This window comes from Hemitrygon akajei, chromosome 6 (assembly GCF_048418815.1).
Source record: "Hemitrygon akajei chromosome 6, sHemAka1.3, whole genome shotgun sequence".
In the NCBI taxonomy this organism is placed as follows: Eukaryota; Metazoa; Chordata; class Chondrichthyes; order Myliobatiformes; family Dasyatidae; genus Hemitrygon; species Hemitrygon akajei.
The window spans coordinates 8809775-8822765 of record NC_133129.1 but is presented as its reverse complement, the minus strand read 5'-3'; the positions used below and the strand labels follow the sequence as shown (position 1 = coordinate 8822765).

General features: G+C 43.3%; 1 protein-coding gene across 3 annotated transcripts in view; it reads left to right on the top strand.

Moving 5' to 3' along the window:
* LOC140728691 (uncharacterized) overlaps positions 1–12991 on the top strand; it is a 265890-nt gene that overhangs the window by 170944 nt on the left and 81955 nt on the right. The window lies entirely within an intron of this gene.

Here is a 12991-nt window from a genome sequence, read left to right as displayed (position 1 = left end):
CAGGAGAGAGGCGACGGAGCCAGTGCACTCCACCAGGGGCAGTGTGGCAAGGCGTCCAGGTTGCCACCAGTGTTTGCTTGGCAGAGACAAGCTCTATTGTCGTTCAGGCCTGGACTTTTTTTAATTGTGTGGCTGTTACTAATATCTTTATGTGCTTGCTATCTTGTACATGCTATGTATGCTTTGTGCTGTGTGACTGTTGGGACTGCATTTTGCACATTGGCCCTAGGGTAATGCTGTCTCGTTTGGCTGTATTCATGCATATTCATGTGTGGTCGATAGCAATTGAACTTAAATTGAATTACATTGAAATATAAGACCATAAACATAGGAGCAGAACCAGGCCACTTGGCCCATCAAATCCATTCCGCAATTTAACCATGGCCAATCCTTTTTCCTTCTCCTCAATCCCATTTCCTGGCCCTCTCCCCATTGATGCCCAGTCCAATCAAGAACATATCAATCTCTGCCTTAAATACACCCAACAACCTGGCCTCCGCAGCCACACGTGGCAACAAATTCCATACATTCACCTCCCTTTGGCTAAAGAAATTTCTCCGTATCTCTGTTTTGAATGTACACCCCTCTATCCTAAGCCTGTGCCCTCTTGTCCTCGACTCTCCCACCATGGGAAACATCCTTTCCACATCTACTCTGTCTCGGCCTTTCAACATTCGAAAGGTTTCAATGATATCACCCCTCATCCTTCTGAATTCCAGCGAGTACAGACCCAGAGCCATCAAACGTTCCTTGTATGAAATCCCTTTCATTCCTAGAATCATCCTTGTAAACCTCCTCTGGACCCTCTCCAATGTCAACACATCTCTTCTAAGATGAGGGGCCCAAAACTGTTCACAATACTCAAGGTGCGGCCTCACCAGTGCCTTATAAAGCCTCAGCACCACATCCCTGCTCTTGTATTCCAGACATCTTGAAATGAATGCTAACATTGCATTTGCCTTCCTCACTACTGACTCAACCTGCAAGTTAACCTTTAGTGTGTTCTGCACAAGGATTCTCAAGTCCCTCTGCTTCTCAGATTTTTGGATTTTCTCCCCGTTTAGAAAGTAGTCCGCACATTTATTTCTACTACCAAAGTGCATGACCATGTATTTTCCAACATTGTATTTCATTTGCCACTTTCTTGCCTATTCTCCTAATCTGTCCTTCTGCAGCCTACCTGTTTCCTCAACACTACCTGCTCTTCCACCAATCTTCATATCATCTGCAAACTTGGCAATAAAACCATCTATTTCATCATCTGAATCATTTATATACAGCATAAAAAGAAGTGGTCCCAACATCGACCCCTGCAGAACACCACTAGTCATTCACTGGCAGCCAAACAGACAAGGATCCTTTTATTCCCACTCGCAACCTTCTTCCAATCAGCCAATGCTTTAACAATGTTATTAACTCTCCTGTAAGCAGCCTCATGTGTTACACCTTGTCAAAAGCCTTCTGAAAGTCCAAATATACAACATCCATAGCATCCCCTTTATCTATCCTACTTATAATCTCCTCAAATAATTCCGACAGGTTCATCAGGCAGGATTTTCCCTGAAGGAAACCATGCTGACTTTGTTCTATCTTGTCCTGTGTCACCAAGTACTCCATCACTTCATCCTTAACAATTGACTCCAACATCTTCCCAACCACCGAGGTCAGGCTAATTGGTCTATAATTTCCTTTCTGCTGCCTTCCTCCTTTCTTAAAGAGTGTAGTGACATTTGCAATTTTCCAGTCCTTGGCATCATTCAATGATTTCTGAAAGATCATTTCTAATGCCACCAGAATCTCTAATGCTACCTCTTTCAGAACCCTAGGGTGCAGTTCCTCTAGGCCAGGTGACTATGTACTTTTAGGTCTTTCAGTTTTGTTGTATTCCCTCTCTTTTGCTTTTAATGAGCTTTGACTTCTCTTGTAAGCTATGGTTGTACTATTTCTGCCATTTGAGTATTTCTTCATTTTCAGAATACATTTGTCCTGCACCTTCCTCATTTTTCCCACACATGCCATTGCTGCTCTGATGACATCCCTGCCAGCAGCTCCTTCCAATTTCCGTTGACCAACTCCTCTCTCATACCACTGTAATTTCCCTTACTCCATTGAAATACTGCTACATCAGACTTTCTCCCTATCAAATTTCAAGTTAAACTCAATCATATTGTGATCACTCTCTCCTAAGGATTCTTTTACCTTAAGCTCCCTAATCACCTCTAGTTCATTTACATAACACCCAATCCAGTATAACTGATCCCCTAGTAGGCTCAGAGACAAACTAAACACCAAGTACACTGCAGATGCTGTGGTGAAATCAACACGTACAAAAAAGCTGGATGAACTCAGCAGGTCGGGCAGCATCCGTTGAAATGAGCAGTCAACGTTTTGGGCCGAGACCGTTCATCAGAACTGAAGAAGGAGGGGGCAGGGGCCCTATAAAGAAGGTGGGGGGAGGGTGGGAAACCAATCAGAGGAAATATCAAGGAGTGGGGGAGGGGAAGCAAGAAGGGGATAAGCAAGAGAGGTGAAGAAGGAATATAAGGGGAAAGCACTATGGGCAGTAGAAGAAGGCAGAATCATGAGAGAGGTGATAGGCAGCTAGAAGAGGAGACAGAGTGAAAGTGGGATGGGGGAAGGGAGAGGGAGGGAATTACCGGAAGTTGGAGAATTCGATGTTCATACCAAGGGGCTGGAGACTACCCAGACGGTATATGAGGTGTTGCTCCTCCAACTGCCATCTCTTAGGCATTCAACTTAGACAGTCAGTTGAAATCCATTGCCAACCTGATTTTTCCAATTAACCTTCAGGTTAAAATCTCCCATAGCTATGACAACATTGCCCTTTTGACATGCCCTTTGTATTTCCTGTTGCGATCTGTGATCCACCTAGCCACTCTTGGGAGGTCAGTATATAGCTCCCATCAGGATCCTGTTTCAACCCACAACGATTGAACATCTTCAGATCCTATGTCACATCTTTCTACTGATTTGATGTCATTCTTCAGCAGCAGAGTCATGCCACCCCTTCTGCTACCTTCCAATCCCTCCGATACAACGTGTAACCTTGGACGTTCAGCTCTCATCTACACCCATCCTTCAGCCATGACTCAGCAATGGCCTGTCTTCTTGCATTTGCTGTTTCAAAGAGCAACACCTCATGTTTCTTTGGGTTAGACTCCATCTGCCATTTCTCAGTCCATATCTGCAACTGATATATATTGTGCTGTATTCTTTGCCAGTCTTCTACTCTATCCACAACTCCACCAATCTTGGTCTCATCTGCAAACTTACTAATCCTACCCTTATCAGTCTGTCTTGTCACCTTGTCAAAATCTCAGCCAAGTGGTAAGACATGACCTGCCATGCACAAACCCATGCTGGCTCTCCCTAATTAGACTATGGGTTTCCAAATTCTCATATATTGTATCCCTAAGAATTTTCTCCAGCAATGTCCCTACAACTGGTTTGAGACTCACCAGTCTAAAGTTCCCAGGATTTTCCCTTGTTCTCTTCTTACATAGAAGTACAACATTACCTCTCGCTAGTTCTCTGGGACCTCGCTTGTGGCTAGAGAGGACATGAAAATACTGATCAAGGACACAACAATCTCGTCCCTTGCCTTCTTCAATAGCCTGGAATAAATCTCATCAGGCCCTGGAGACTTATCTACCTTAATACTCATTAGGAGGCCCAACACTTCCTCCTCCTTGACCTCTAAATGCCTTACACTCAGCACTGATCTCCTGGACCTCCCTATCCTTTTCCTCAGTAAATATTGAACCAAGGTACTCATTAAGTACCTCACTCACATTCCCCGCATCCAAGCTAATGCTTCCCCTTTAATCCATCAATGGTCCTACCCTCTCCCTTGGTATCCTTTTACCCTTGATGTATATATAGAGTGCCTTGGTATTTACCTGAATCTCCTTGTCAAAAACTATTTATGGCCCCTCCTGGCTTTCCTTTAGAAAAGAACTTCTTTAGTTCTTTTCTGTCTTCTTTATACTCATGTGTTTTGTTTGATCCTGACTTCCAAAGCCTTACATGTTTTTTCTTTATATTCTTGTCTAAATTCATCACCTCTCTGGACATGCAAGGTTTTCTCATCTTTCCATCTTCATCCTTCTAACAAGAACATTCCTTTCCTGTACTCTGTGCAATTGATCATCCACATGTCTGATGTGGACTTGCGAAAGAATAGGTGTTCTCTTTCTTTCTTTATCAATCTTTTCAGGACATGCATGGTAAATGGTAGGGCATTGAGGAATGCAGTAGAACAGAGTGATCTAGGAATAATGGTGCATAGTTCCCTGAAGGTGGAATCTCATGTGGATAGGGTGGTGAAGAAAGCTTTTGGTATGCTGGCCTTTATAAATCAGAGCATTGAGTATAGGAGTTGGGATGTAATGTTAAAATTGTACAAGGCATTGGTGAGGCCAAATTTGGAGTATTGTGTACAGTTCTGGTCACTAAATTTTAGGAAAGATATCAACAAAATAGAGAGAGTACAGAGAAGATTTACTAGAATGTTACCTGGGTTTCAGCACCTAAGTTACAGAGAAAGGTTGAACAAGTTAGGTATTTATTCTTTGGAGTGTAGAAGGTTGAGGGGGGACTTGATAGAGGAATTTAAAATTATGAGGGGGATAGATAGAGTTGACGTGGATAGGCTTTTTCCATTGAGAGTAGGGGAGATTCAAACAAAAAGACATGAGTTAAGAGTTAAGGGGCAAAAGTTTAGGGGTAACACGAGGGGGAATTTCTTTACTCAGAGAGTGGTAGCTGTGTGGAATGAGCTTCCAGTAGAAGTGGTAGAGGCAGGTTCGGTATTGTCATTAAAAAAAATTGGATAGGCATATGGACAGACAGGAAAGGAATGGAGGGTTATGGGCTGAGTGCAGGTGGGTGGGACTAGGTGAGAGTAAGCGTTCGGCACGGACTAGAAGGGCCGAGATGGCCTGTTTCTGTGCTGTAATTGTTATATGGTTATATTAATTGAAAAAAAAAGTACATATATATAAAAACAAGGGGGGAATTATCACAAATATCTACATCAATAACAATTCATATAAAGGTAAAATTTGTTGCCACAGGTGGCAGTGGAGGCCAAGTCATTGGGTGTATTTAAGGCAGAGATTGATGGGTTTCTGAGTAGTCAGGGCATCAAAGGTTATAGTGAGAAGGCGGGGGAATGGGACTAAGGGAGATTGGATCAGCTCATGATGAAATGGCAGAGCAGACTCGATGGGCCGAATGGCTGACTTCTGCTCCTTTGTCTTATGGACTATGGTCTAATGTAAACATTATCAAGATTATACATAGTATTAATCTAATAGTATGTAATAAAGAATAAGATAATCAATTCTCCTCTTACCATTCCTTGAAAAGAAGAAAAAAGATATAGAAACTTTTATAATTTTAATATACATAAAAAAACCACTAAACAAGAAAAAAAAAACAAAAACAAGAAGAGAGAAAGAAAAGGACTGGGCAACTCAGACTGAGAGTGAAAGCAAGAAAAAAGAAAACCTTTCTGATCAAATCCAACATTTCGAGGAGGTAACTGGAAGAGCCATAAATCAAAGTATATGAAAATATTGAATAAAAGGTCACCAAGCTTTCTCAAATTTAAAGGACGTATCAAAAGTCTGACTTCTTACTTCCTCTAAACTTAAACAGGACATAATGGAGGTAAGCCAATGAAGAGCAGTAGGTGGATTAGAGTCCTTCCATTTAAGCAAAATGGCTCCCTAACCAATAAAGTTGTAAAAGCTATCAATCATTGAGTGGAACCAGGAATATATATCTCAAAAATTGCTGTAAATAAATTCGGTGGTAGATCCAAGTTCAAGACTTTTGAAAAAGTTTTAAAGACTTCTTTCCAAAAATTATCTATTTTGATACAAGATCAAAACATATGTGTTAAAGTAGCCACCTCAATATTACATCTGTCACAAATAGGATTAATATTGGAAAAGATATGGGCTAATTTATCCTTTGACACATGCGTCTGATGCACTGCCTTGAACTGTATCAAGGAATGATGGGCACAAATAGATGAAGTATTTACCAAATGAAAAATTTTATCCCATTGATTATCTGGAAGTGACTCTCGAAATTCCAATTCCCATGCAGCTTTAATTTTATCATTAGATAACATACGCAAATTCAATAACCATTTATAAATTATAGCAATCAGTCCTTTTTGAAATGGTTTAACCTGAAAAAGAGTGTCTATTATATTGGGTGAATAAGCTGAGGGAAAATTTGGAAGTAAACTACATAGAAAATTCCTAATTTGTAAATATCTAAAAAAGTGTGCATTAGATAGGCCAAATTTGTCACTAACTGAGTGAAAGACAATAGACAATAGGTGCAGGAGTAGGCCAATTGGCCCTTTGAGCCGGTACCACCATTCAATGTAATCATGACTGATCATCCACAATCAGTACCCAATTAAACAATTCCCCATAAACAAGTCTAAAAAAGTTTCTATTCCTTTGGTTTTCCAAATTAAAAAGATCTGATCAGAAATTGATGGTTTAAAAAAATAATTGAGATGGATTTTACTAGAAAGAACAAAATTATTAAACTCAAAGAATCTATGAAACTGAAACCAAATTCTTAATCTATATTTAATAATGGGATTAAGGTCTCGAGTACCAATCTTAGAAAGCAAAAAAGGAAGCGGAGCTTCCAGTAAAGGGGCCAAAGAATACCCCTTCACCAAGTTTTTCTCCCAAATCCACCCATAAAGGACAGTCACGTATGTCTGAGAAATGAATCCAAAAAGAAATATATCGAATATTAATTGCCCAATAATACATTCTAAAATTTGGCAAAGCCATCCCACCATATAGGTGTTCTCAATTAATGCTTCTTTGTTCCTGCCTAATGCCCTTGTAATTTGCCCTACTCCAATTTAAAACTCTCCCACAAGAAATATACCTACCCTTATCTGCAGCTATCCTGAAAGTTAACGAGTTGTGGTCACTGAAAAGCTGATTACCCAACACCAGCTCCAGTACACAAACAAGAGAAAATCTGCAGATGCTGGAATTCCTCCAGCATTTTGTGTGTGTTACCAGGTCCAGTATGGCACCTTCTCTTGTTGGACTGTCCTCAACTTGATTTAAGAAACCTTCCTGGATACACTTAACAAATTCTGCCCCATCTGAACCCCTTGCACTAAGAAGGTCCGAATTTATATTAGGGAAGTTGTAATCCCCCATGACAAAAACCCATTTATTTTCACACATTTCCTTAACCTGGTTATTTATCTGTTCCTCAATGTCCTGGTGGCTAATCGGGGGTCTGTAGTGCAATGCCGTCAGTGTGATTGCACCTTTCCTCTTCCTCAGTTCATCCAAATGGACTCAGTGGCTGACCCCTCCATTATGTCTCCTCTGAGTGCAGCTGTGATATTGTCCCTGATTAGTAGTGCAATTCTACCCCCCCCCCCCAACCTTTGCCTCCTCCTCTGTCTTTTCTAAAGTTTCAAATGCTGGTGCTTTCATCACTCATTCCTGCCCCTCTCTCAACCAAGTTTCAGTAATGGCTACAATGCTGTATTTCCATTCACTGATCTATGCTCTAAGTTCACCACCCTTACCCATAATATTCCTAGTATTAACATCAACACTCTTCAAACTCTCCGATCCATTATTTCAATTCTGCCTTTCAGTACTTTTCCTGACATCTACCTTTTGGCCTCATTCTTCCCTTACTGACCAGGGGCTCTAGTTCCCAGCCTCCTGCAATACTAGCTCGAACTCTCCTGAGTAGCATCAGCAAACCTCCTGGCCAGGATATTAACATAGAACATAGAATAGTACAGCACTTTACAGGCCCTTTGGCCCACAATGTTGTGCCAACCCTCAAACCCTGCCTCACATGTAACCCCCCACCTTAAGTTCCTCCATATACTTGTCTAGTAGTCTCTTAAACTTCACTAGTGTGTCTGCCTCCACCACTGACTCAGGCAGTGCATTCCACACACCAACCACTCTCTGAGTGAAAAACCTTCCTCTAATATCCCCCTTGAACTTCCCTCCCCTTAACTTAAAGCCATGTCCTCTTGTACAGAGCAGTGGTGCCCTGGGGAAGAGGCACTGGCTGTCCACTCTGTCTATTCCTCTTGATATCTTGTACACCTCTATCATGTCTCCTCTCATCCTCCTTCTCTCCAAAGAGCAAAGCCCTAGCTCCCTTAATCTCTGATCATAACCCATACTCTCTAAACCAGGCAGCATCCTGGTAAATCTCCTCTGTACCCTTTCCAATGCTTCCACATCCTTCCTATAGTGAGGCAACCAGAACTGGGCACAGTACTCCAAGTGTGGCCTAACTAGAGTTTTATAGAGCTGCATCATTACATCACGTCTCTTAAACTCTATCCCTCGACTTATAAAAGCTAACACCCCATAAGCTTTCTTAACTACCCTATCTACCTGTGAGGCAACTTTCAGGGATCTGTGGACATGTACCCCGAGATCCCTCTGCTCCTCCACACTACCAAGTATCCTGCCATTTAATTTGTACTCTGCCTTGGAGTTTGTCCGTCCAAAGTGTACCACCTCACACTTCTCTGGGTTGAACTCCATCTGCCACTGCTCAGCCCATTTCTGCATCCTATCAGTGTCTCTCTGCAATCTTCGACAATCCTCTACACTGTCTACAACACCACCAAACTTTGTGTCATCTGCAAACTTGCCAACCCACCCTTCTACCCCCACATCCAGGTCGTTAATAAAAATCACGAAAAGTAGAGGTCCTAGAACAGATCCTTGTGGGACACCACTGGTCACAACCCTCCAATCTGAATGTACTCCCTCCACCACAACCCTCTGCCTTCTGCAGGCAAGCCAATTCTGAATCCACCTGGCCAAACTTCCCTGGATCCCATGCCTTCTGACTTTTTGAATAAGCCTACTGTGTGGAACCTTGTCAAATGCCTTACTAAAATCCATGTAGATCACATCCACTGCACTACCCTCATCTCTGTGCCTGGTCACCTCCTCAAAGAACTCTTATCAGGCACGATCTGCCCTTCACAAAGCCATGCTGACTGTCCCTGATCAGACCATGATTCTCTAAATGCCCATAGATCCTATCTCTAAGAATCTTTTTCAACAGCTTTCCCACCACAGACGTAAGGCTCACTGGTCTATAATTACCCGGACTATCCCTACTACCTTTTTTGAACAAGGGAACAACATTCGCCTCCCTCCAATCCTCCGGTACCATTCCTGTGGACAACGAGGACATAAAGATCCTAGCCAGAGGCTCAGCAATCTCTTCCCTCGCCTCGTGGAGCAGCCTGGGGAATATTCCGTCAGGCCCCGGGGACTTATCCATCCTAATGTATTTTAACAACTCCAACACCTCCTCTCCCTTAATATCAACATGCTCCAGAACATCAACCTCACTCATATTGTCCTCACTGTCATCAAGTTCCCTCTCATTGGTGAATACCGAAGAGAAGTATTCATTGAGGACCTCACTCACTTCCACAGCCTCCAGGCACATCTTCCCACTTTTATCCCTAATCGGTCCTACCTTCACTCCTGTTACCCTTTTGTTCTTCACATAATTGAAGAATGCCTTGGGGTTTTCCTTTACCCTACTCGCCAAGGCCTTTTCACGACCCCTTCTTGCTCTTCTCAGCCCCTCTACCCTATATTCCTCAATAGACTCATCTGATCCTTGCTTCCTAAACCTCATGTATGCTGCCTTCTTCCACCTGACTAGATTTTCCACTTCACTTGTCACCCATGGTTCCTTCACTCTACCATTCTTTATCTTCCGCACTGGGACAAATTTATCCCTAACATCCTGCAAGATATCCCTTAACATCGACCACATGTCCATAGTACATTTCCCTGCAAAATCTTCATCCCAATTCACACAAGTTCTAGCCTTATAGCCTCATAATTTGCCCTTCCCCAATTAAAATTTTTTCTGTCCTCTCTGATTCTATCCTTCTCCATGATAATGCTAAAGGTCAGGGAGCGGTGATCACTGTCCGCCAGATGCTCACCCACTGACAGATCTGTGACCTGACCCGGTTCGTTACCTAATACTAGATCTAGTATGGTATTCCCCCTAGTCAGCCTGTCAACATACTGTGACAGGAATCCATCCTGGACACACTTAACAAACTCTGCCCCATCTGAACCCTTGGAACTAATCAAGTGCCAATCAATATTAGGGAAGTTAAAGTCACCCATGATAACAACCCTGTTATTTTTGCACCTTTCCAAAATCTGCCTCCCAATCTGCTCCTCAGTATCTCTGCTGCTACCAGGGGGCCTATAGAATACCCCCAATAGAGTAACTGCTCCTTTCCTGTTCCTGACTTCCACCCATACTGACTCAAAAGAGGATCCTGCTACATTACCCACCCTTTCTGCAGCTGTAATAGTATCCCTGACCAGTAATGCCACCTCTCCTCCCCTCCCCCCCCATCCCTTTTAAAGCACTGAAATCCAGGAATATTGAGAATCTATTCCAGCCCTGGTGCCAGCCAAGTCTCTGTAATGGCCACTACATCATAATTCCATGTATGTATCCAAGCTCTCAGTTCATCACCTTTGTTCCTGATGCTTCTTGCATTGAAGTACACACACTTTAGCCCTTCTACCTTACTGCCTTTATACCCTTTATTCTGCTACTCTTTCCTTAAAGTTATTAGTTCCCCTCCAATGCAGGTGCCACCTGTCCCTCTTGTTTAGGCCATTCCTTCCCCAGAAGAGGTTCCAATGATCCAAGAACTTGAAACCCTGACCTCTGCACCATCTCCTTAGCCACTCATTCATCCATGCTATCACCCCATTCCTACCTGCACTAGCCAGTGGCACAGGGAGTAATCCAGAGATTGCTACCTTGGAGGTCCTTCTCTTCAGCCTAACTCTATATACTCACTGTGTCGGACCTCTTCCCATGTCATCGGTGCCAAAATGTACCACAAACCCTTGCTGCCCCCCATGCCCCTTGAGAATATCCTGTAGCCAGTCTGATATATCAGGGACCCTAGCACCCAGAAGGCAACAACACCATCCTGGTGACTCTCTTGCGGCCATAGGATCTTCTTTCTACTGAGCACCCTATAACTACCGCACTGCCTGACTTTATCCTTCCTTGTCAAGACTCAGAGCTAGCACAGTGCCCCCAGCCTGGCTCCTGCTGCCATGATCAGATGGGCCATCCCCCCCACCCCCCAGCAGCTTCCAAAGGGGTATTCTTGTTGCTGAGGGGAATGGCCACAGGGAAACCCTGCACTAACTTCTGAATCCCCTTACCTCCTCTGGTGGTATCTCATCTACTGTACTCTGGGTATGACTACCTCTTCAAAAGTCTCATGTCTAAATCTTCAGCCTCCCGAATAATTCTGGGTACACCCGTCTCCATCTCCAACTCCTTGAGCTGGTCAGTCAGGTGCTGAAGTCATCAGGGAAACCGTCAGGTATCCCGAATTCTCACATCTGGCAGAAGGAGCATTCCTTCCTGAGATTGAAACTATACTTCCACCTTGTCTTTCCCTGTATCCTCTAACTTCATTTCATCCGTGAATGCTGATGAAACATATTCATTTGGGATTGTTATGTATCTTCAGGCTCCATGCCCAGATTGCCCATGTTGTCCCTAATGGATTCTACTCGTTCCCTGGACATTTTTTTGCTCTTGATATACATAATACACCTTTTGATTTAACTTAGCCTTATCTGCCATTGAGTTATTGTGACCCCTCTTTGTCTTCCTCATTTCCTTTTTAATCACTTCACTCCACGTATTACACATTTGGCAGACCTCCCATGATTATTTCCTTATTCTTAATTCAGGCTTCATTTTTATCTCTTTATCCAGCCCTCAATATCCCTTGTCATCCAGGTTTCCGTGTACTTCTTTCCTGATAGTCCTTTCACCTCTTCCCTTCCCACCATCCAGAGATACAAATGATCCTTCCAGATGAAGCACTGTTTTCAATCCATGAGACATAGGAGCAGAATTGAGCCATTCAGCCCATCATGTCTCTCTTAACCCCATTCTGCTTTTCCTTGTAAACCTTAATGCCCTTGCCAATCAAGAACCTATCAACCTTCACTTTAAATATGCCCAATGACCTGGCCTCCATAGCTGTCAGTGGTGATGAATTCCACAGATTTACCACCTTCTGCTTAAAGAAATTCCTCCTCATTTCTGTTGTAAATGAGTGTTGCACTATTCTCTAGAGCCATTTGAGAATCTAATGGTTCTTGAACGATTGCTACTGAACACTATCTGACTGCTCTAACTTTCCATCATTTTCAGATTTCTAGTACCCCCCCCCCCCACCATCCTGATATCTGCACTGAGCAGTGGTCACTTCCTCTCCATGATTCATTGCTTATCATCCTCGCTCTTCCTTTCTGAAGGATCTTTATCAGTCCTCCCTTTCCAGCAACACACACAAAATGCTGGAGGAACTCAGCAGGCCAGGCAGCATCTATGGAAAAGAGTACAGTCAATATTTTGGGCTGAAACCCTTCAGCAGGATTGAAGAAAAAAAGCTGAGTAGATTCAAAGGTGGGAGGAGGGGAGAGAGAAACACCAGGTGATGGGTGAAACCTGTAGGGGGAAGAGGATGAAGTGAGGAGCTGGAAAGTAAATTGGTGAAAGAGACAGAAGGCCATGGAGGAAAGCAAAGTGGGGAGGAGCCCTAGGGGGAGGTGGTGGGCAGACAAGGAGATTTAAGGTGAGAAAGGGGAAAGGGGACGGGAAATGGTGAAGGTGGGGTGTGGGGGCATTACCAGAAGTTCGAGAAGTCGATGTCATCAGGTTGGAAGCTACCCAAACAGAATATAAGGTGTTGCTCCTCCAACCTAAGTGTGACCTCATCACAGCAGTGGAGGACGCCATGGGTAGACATATGGGAATTGGAAGTACAATTAAAATGAGTGGCCACTGGGAGATTCTGCTTTTTCTGGTGGATGGAGTATAGGTACTCGGT